At 47.0% G+C, this 7,216-nt stretch overlaps 1 long non-coding RNA gene across 1 annotated transcript; it reads left to right on the top strand.

The window, feature by feature from the left end:
* Nucleotides 1-860: 860 nt before the first annotated feature.
* Nucleotides 861-5,266, top strand: LOC134481055 (uncharacterized). Its single transcript, XR_010056259.1, has 2 exons — nucleotides 861-3,909; nucleotides 4,222-5,266. It is a non-coding gene; the product is annotated as an uncharacterized LOC134481055 (long non-coding RNA).
* Nucleotides 5,267-7,216: the final 1,950 nt, after the last annotated feature.

Here is a 7,216-nt window from a genome sequence, read left to right as displayed (position 1 = left end):
AAGCTGGAGCTAGCCCTGGGAAGATGTCAGTTTGCACTTCCTGGACCTCAATGGAGAGTGTCTTTTTGTCTTTCTCTGGAACCTAATTCTGGCTTCCCAGAATCTACTTTCACATCCCGCTAATTAGTTGTTTAAAATATCGGATTGCCAGAGAGCCAAAGTCATCTAGTGCTGTTTTACAGCATTGAATAACAAAACGGACCCGGTCAGTACTGCGTGCTCGGTTTCTGTACTGTGTGCTCTGTTTTTGTCTGTGTTTTCACGCTGCCAGTTTTCTGAAACAAATGCCACAGAAAGGGAAGGTTCTAGAAAGTCTCCGATAAAAACACTAGGCCCTTGGATTTGTTAGCCAACCATTCAGCAGCCATCTTGGAATTAGGATTTGTGTGTGTGTGTGTGTGTGTGTGTGTGTGTGTGTGTGTGTGTGAGAGAGAGAGAGAGAGAGAGAGAGAGAGAGAGAGAGAGAGAGAGAGGTGCGGGAGAGTCTACTTTGATAGGAAAGCTAGACTGTCCTGAGGGAAAACAGTAGAAGATTTTTCAGGTTATAAAAACCAGTTTACTTCTTTGCAAGTTTCAGGTTCCCGTGGATCCTGCCCAAGAACAGTGAACAGAACCGACTTGAGATGGTATATGGTATTTAACTGTGTCTTGATTTCCACCTAGCTTGGAGCCAGTGTTGGGGCACACATCCCTAGCCTCAGCTCTCCAGGAGGCTGAGGCAGGGGGAATCAAGAGTTTGAAGTCAGTCTGAGATACACAATGAGTCCAAGACCAGACTGCCTGAGCTACAAAGCAACATCCTCTCTTCAGAATGGGGGATGGGGGATGGATAGGGGGAGGGGGCTCTTCAGATAACTGTGGCAGCTGTGTAAACCTCTCACTCTGAGTTCAATCCCTGGATCTGAAATAAAAACCCAGAAGCACACCTGTAACCCCAGCTGTCTGACCCCGAGGGATGAGGCAGAAAGAGAACTGGGCTTGAAGGCCAGCTAGCCTGGGGTCTGAAGCCCAGAGCAAGGGAGACGCTGCCTTTAAAAAGGAGACATGGACTCCCGCAGTTGTTTTCTGACCTCTACATTGGAGCTGTGGCATGCAGGTGTCCACAAACACGCACTCACAATAAACGGATAAATGAATAAGTAAATAAGTAAATAAATAAATAAGTTGAAACAGGGAGTGGCTTAGTTGGTAAAGTATTTGCTTTGCAAACTCAGGGAACTGGAGCTCAGTCCCCGGAACAGGAACACACTCTAAGAAGCAGAAGCTGCGGAGGCAGAGGCGGGAGGGGCCTTGGGGATCTGTGCCCACCTGGGCTGGCTTACTTGCTAATGTCCAAGCCAGGGAGAGACCTTACTTTACAAAGCAAGGAGGCAGGCTCCTGGGGACAATCAGGGTCATCCTCTAACCTCCACATTCATGCATATGTGCATGAACAACCAACCACACATGCCCACAAGACACACCCAAGCACAAGTGTGCACACACAAGCACGCATGCACACCCACAAGGGAGAAGGAGGCCTGCATGTTGGGTTGTTCAGTTATGGTTCTGCACTGCCTTGCACTCACAATATTTTACACTTCTTTGACACTGTGAATTGAAGTTGCCTGGTATTGGTGGTTGAGTGTCAGTCAGCATTTACCAGCTTACAAACACTTTCCTCTGCCTTAAAGGTGAGTGAAGACAGGTAGGCTCCTGATAGCCATGGTGACTTGTGGTTAATATCATTACGCTTCTGGTTTGGATTATGGCTGCTAATTAGTTTCTGTCCTTAACTTTTTTCCAATTAAAGCACCAAGTGCTTGGTGCTAAACACCTGGGCAGATTACCTAATTAGATGAGAGAAACATACACAGTCATCCACAGGTAATTATTTTAACTTGTGCGCCTTGCCTCTGGCAAAGCTCGAGAGGAAATTGTAGAGTTTCTGCCTTAGTGGTTCTAGCTCCTGGGTGAGGAAGCTGATGCCAGCCTTCTATCTGGGGCCCAGCCCTTTCCATATGTTAATGTGTGCAGAAGGTAATGACTGTCTTTTCTCTCCTCTGGAGAGAAGAGAAAACATACAGGCCATTTGGCCCTGCTCTGCCTTCCAAAGCTCCTCCCAGAGGCCAGTAGAACTCAGTGCTTTCTGGATGGACGATGTTCTGGAGCATTCTTGAAGGCCTGCTATTCGTCCTGCTTCCCAGTAACACTGGAGGTGGGGTGGGGAAACCTCAAGGCTCTGAGGGCCTCTCTTCTCTACAACTCAGAATTGCAAACCCGATCCCTATACTTTATATTCTTTGAAAGGAAAGGAAAATGATCATAGTCATTGGGGTTCCTTTAGACACCTGAGTGATACCATGGATCAGCACAGCCATAGGGAAAGCACAAGATAGCCATTGCTGGTAACCCATAAGCTGCCTGAGATGGCTTAGAATCTGCCAGGGGATCAGGAACAAAGCACGTTGCAGTCAGTCGGGGTCATCTCAGCCTCATCTGGTCTCTGAAGACTAACCCAGAGGCTTCCTGGCCACTTCTAAGCATATAACAGCCTTGGCTCATACTCTTCCTTCAACTGCATCCTCCACTGTATCTCCATCTTCTTCCCTTAAGAGGCCTGTCCCCCTCAGCCCCATCACTAAAATGAAGGGAAGCCCTGTGACTCCATAGTGAGCCTTCGAGAGCCTCACTGCCCACCGTACTCCCTCAGCTCTGAGACTATGACAAAACTCTTCATCTGGTGTCAAATACTGACAATGAGCAAATGCCCTTCTACCTAGCTTCAGCTCAGCTAGAAGAAGGGAGGACAGCCTGTCAGGAACCATACATATGTGTGCAGAAGCCATGGAGTGATACCAGCTGTGAAAGAGAGCCCCGGTCACAAACACAGCATCCCCAGTGAGTGGTACCCACTGTAGAGAGAAGTTGAAGCTCAGACTGGTCAACAGCTGGGCCATTCTTAATCTCCCATGTGGCCCGTAAACCTGTTGTATTCCTTCTCTTTATGGTTATCACAGTGACTTTGAGACAGACAAATACCAGAGGCACAGGAAGGCTAGCATGGTTGACATAGAAGTCTAGATCTGAGGGCCCAGCACACATGGAGAACACATGAGTAACACCCAAGCATGTGGTCAAAGGAGGGACACAAAGCTGACTGGAGACAGCTCAGTGTTGGGAGTGGTGGTGCCCTGCTTTGGATTCAGTTCAGGGTTCTTCAGGGATGTAGACGTGGGTCAGTCAATGGGAAACAGACCTTAGGACATTTGGTGAAGCTCTGAAATGGATCTCTCAGACAGATATGGCTCAACAAATTATCCTAAGTTGAACAATATATTTTAGCAACACTTAGCTTTGAACCTGAACACGACACACACATATATAATAAAATAATATATAACATATATAGTGTTTGAGACAAGGTCTTGTTATGTAGCCTTGACTGGCTTGGAACTTGAGGGTCTCAAACATGGAGATCTGCCTGCCTCTCTGCCCTGGGGTAGAGGGTAAAGTGGAAGCCAGTACACCTGCCAAGATGCCCATTCTTCATCAACACCACTGAGCTACTCAATTACAGCCATTTTGTCAAAGAGAAACCATGTTTCTATCCTGCTCTAACTTGAGTTTTTGTGTCCCTTCTGAGGTTTTCATTGAAATGTCATCTCAGTGTAACAGTACTGGAAACTCTGGCTACATAAATAACACAAGTGGAGAGCTTCTTGGAGAGGGTTGGGCACCCAAGCTGAACACTTGAAGCAGGGACTTTGTCCCCTTCAACCTCTGCCTTTTGTCATTTGAGGACATGTTATTCCTTCCTCCTTAGGAAACAGCATTGGTATGTTGATCTTGGAAGCAGAGAGACCAAGCCCTAGTGGGTGGACGCCTTGATCACAGACTGCTCAGCCTCCACAACTATGGAGAATAAACGTATGTTGTTTATACTCTGTTGAGCCTCAGGCCATTTGCTATAGCAGAACAATATCCTCCACAGTGTTTCTTTCCCTGACAACATCCGATTTACAGATTCCCCACATTCTACACTGGAAGGGGAGGCTACAGGGGTTGGGGGGAGGACGATAGTGGTGACTCCAGACTGTTTCCTTGGCAATGCCAAAAATAACTGTATATATTAATGTAAATGCACAGTCTGTACATTGTAAACAAAAGATGTAGGTGGCTGATGCCAGTGTGTTTGTTTTATAGGGACCTCTTTAATATTTTTATCTTACCTCACACAAGGGGATAATGTTCCTTCCCTACCCAGAAGCCACAGAAGACCACACACAAAGCCCAGGAGCCTCCTTTCCGGGTATTAGACCAGAAGTCACCTCAGAGATTCTGAAAGCACTGTAGGCTATCGCTGCTGCTCTTGGTTGAACTTGCAGGTAAGACTCTACTGCTAAAGTCACCACGCACCTCGGTCACAGGACTCAGATCAAGCTGTACTGACTTGGGTGTCTCCTCTCTGATGACTGGCTTTCATAGTGTTATAAGGTGTTCTGAAAACTTCTGGGGAAGGAAGGTTACCAACGGTCCTGCCCAGCTGTAAATCCTGCTGATTACAACAATGCCAGGGAGCAAATGCTACAATAGTGGCACCAGTATCTTCTATGTAACCAACAGAATGTCAGTGTGTAACAGTGTGAGACCTGCCAATATGAGGTAACTCATTACTGGTATTGCAATTTCTGGTACTACCTCAAGACCCATGGCTGGAGAGATCACATATCCTGAAGGAGAACGCACAATTATCATTTTACTAAATTGATACAACACCCAACTGCCTCCTTTACCCTTTTCCTTACACATAGATAAGCCTAGCTCTTATCCTGTATCCATGAATTAAACAGACTAATGTAGAGGGCCACGACTGTTCAAACCCACAGACTACCTGACTGTCAAGTGTCTATCCCCAAAGGGGACATCTAGAACACAACCTCTATACCTGAGGCTCAGGACCACACTGGAAAGATTACAGGAGCCAGAGACTCAGGAGGAGTGCTGCTATACATTTCTGGCAATGACGGGGGCACGGCAATCATGCTCTCCATGCTCTCCCAACAGCTGTGGTTATCTGCACAAGACCTGAATAAAACCATGCCAGTCAACAACGCCAACATGGGTTAGGGAAGGCCTCACAAGACCTCAGATGAACTGAGGAGTCTCCCTGGCAGCTAGGTTGGGCCTTGAAGGTGTTTGGGTGAGGTTACCATGGCATAGGAAAGAATTTAGTGAGCTTTATTGCTGGTTCTTTGGATAATAAAACCTTGGGGCTCCCCAACAATCCGATCTTTGTTATTCTTGAACTGCTTAGATGGCCCACATTTTATTTTAAGGATGAAATGACCTAGGATAGGAGTTGCTCACCCAATAGACCAGCTCTGGGATCAAAGGATCAGGGTTTTGTGGCAGCTTGCCCTATGAAGTCCTGAGGATGCTTGAGAGCTCAGTCACATGGCCAATGATTCAATTCATCACATCACTGGAAGGAAACTGTGGGCCCCAGGACTTAGGGAGTTTCTGGTCTGTGGTCATATTGATGTGCCTGAAGGTGACATACCTGGAGTTTGTGGTAAAAGGGCACCAAAGTTCTGCCTTTTGCACATGTGACATCATGATGTTTGACACTTGCTATTGCTCATGGGAACCTTGAATATACAGTCAGCCAGTAAGAGGGGCAGGCGTTTGGTATCTGCAGTGAGAACTGTCTGGTGGGAGACCGAGCCTTTCACGTGGTCTGGGCTCAGTTTGGTGGCAAGTGTTGCAGGACACCAGTTGGTATCAAGAAGCTCTCTCTCGTTCTCTCTCTCTCTCTCTCTCTCTCTCTCTCACACACACACACATACAAGCACACACACACACACATACAAGCACACACAAACACACACAAAACAAAAAACATCCCCCCAAACCCCAACAACCCCATCCAAGTCACATGCCTCTAAATTCCTAAGAACTCAGATCTTCGGGAAACTGAGGCAGGAAAAAAGTCTTTCTCTCTGTGCTAACGACAGGGAACATCCTTGACTAAAGTCTACTTTCATTGTTGACTTATGACTTCCATGCACTGTGTCAGAGCTCACATCAACTTCTTTCTCATAAAGATGTGGGACGGGAGAGATTCTTGAAAGGCTGAAATTTAGCTTGTGCATTTTCCAACCTTTCATTCATGCACCTACTTATTAATTTATTCACACCGTGGCTGCCACAGTCTGGTGCCAACCCTCTGGGGGATAGAAACATTTCTGCCTCACTGTTTGTTACCCACCATGGATTGGAGGTGAGAGAGGCATGTCTGAATGCAATACGCATGAACGATCCTATATTGAAACAAAACAAAATAGGTTACTGATATTTATAGGTAGCAAGCTGGGAAATATCACAGGGTAGAACGGTACAGGGTTAAGGGAGCGCTGGTGGAGGAGGTTAGTTTTAAGCCGAGCTCGAGCTGAGCTCGTTGAGAAGGTAACATCTGAAGTTCATAGACGGGGATGAGGAGGTTTGGGTGGTGAGGGGAGTAGTGAGAACCTGAGAACCTGAGTGTATAACCAGGTCTAGAAGCCCAGCCATCCAGTTACTCAAGAGGCCATATGCTATGGTGTGAATTTAAGGCCAGTCTGTGCAACTTTGTGAGACCCTTTCTCAAAATGGGTGTGTGTGTGTGTGTGTGTGTGTGTGTGTGTGTGTGTGAGAGAGAGAGAGAGAGAGAGAGAGAGAGAGAGAGAGAGAGAATATAGCTTAGTTTAGTGCACTTGCCTAGTATACAAGTCCTGTATCACAAGAAGAGGATGGCAGGGAGTGGGGTGTGTGTGTGTGGAGGGTGTTAATGTAAAGTTCATGCCTATTTGAAGGGCATGAGGAAGTACCTGGAGTAGAAGCAGCTAAAGAGGAAACACTAGGTCCGAGGCAGTCCACTAGAGGGTGTAGGATGTAGGGTATGGTGAGGGCCAATCCTACAGGGCCATGGAGCACAGTTAAAACTTGGCCTTTCCTGGTGAGCGCAGGGGGAAGAGCTTCTGGACAGCTGGGGACAGAGGGCAGCAGGCATGGTCTGACTTAGGCTTTGAGAGGACTGGTTTGCTGCTGGCTTAAAAGAACTTCATGGGGAGGCTTGAGACCTAGCAAGGCCACTGTGAGGACACAGCAGTGGCCCCAATGGAGGGGTCAGTGGAACATGAGAAGTAGTCATATTTCTGTCTATTTAAAATGTAGGCCAGCTCCGAAAAAAAGAAAA

The sequence above is a fragment of the Rattus norvegicus genome, chromosome 11 (genome assembly GCF_036323735.1).
Source record: "Rattus norvegicus strain BN/NHsdMcwi chromosome 11, GRCr8, whole genome shotgun sequence".
NCBI classification, from domain to species: domain Eukaryota; kingdom Metazoa; phylum Chordata; class Mammalia; order Rodentia; family Muridae; genus Rattus; species Rattus norvegicus.
Note: the sequence above shows the minus strand (reverse complement) of the source record. Positions and strands in the feature narration are given on the sequence as shown.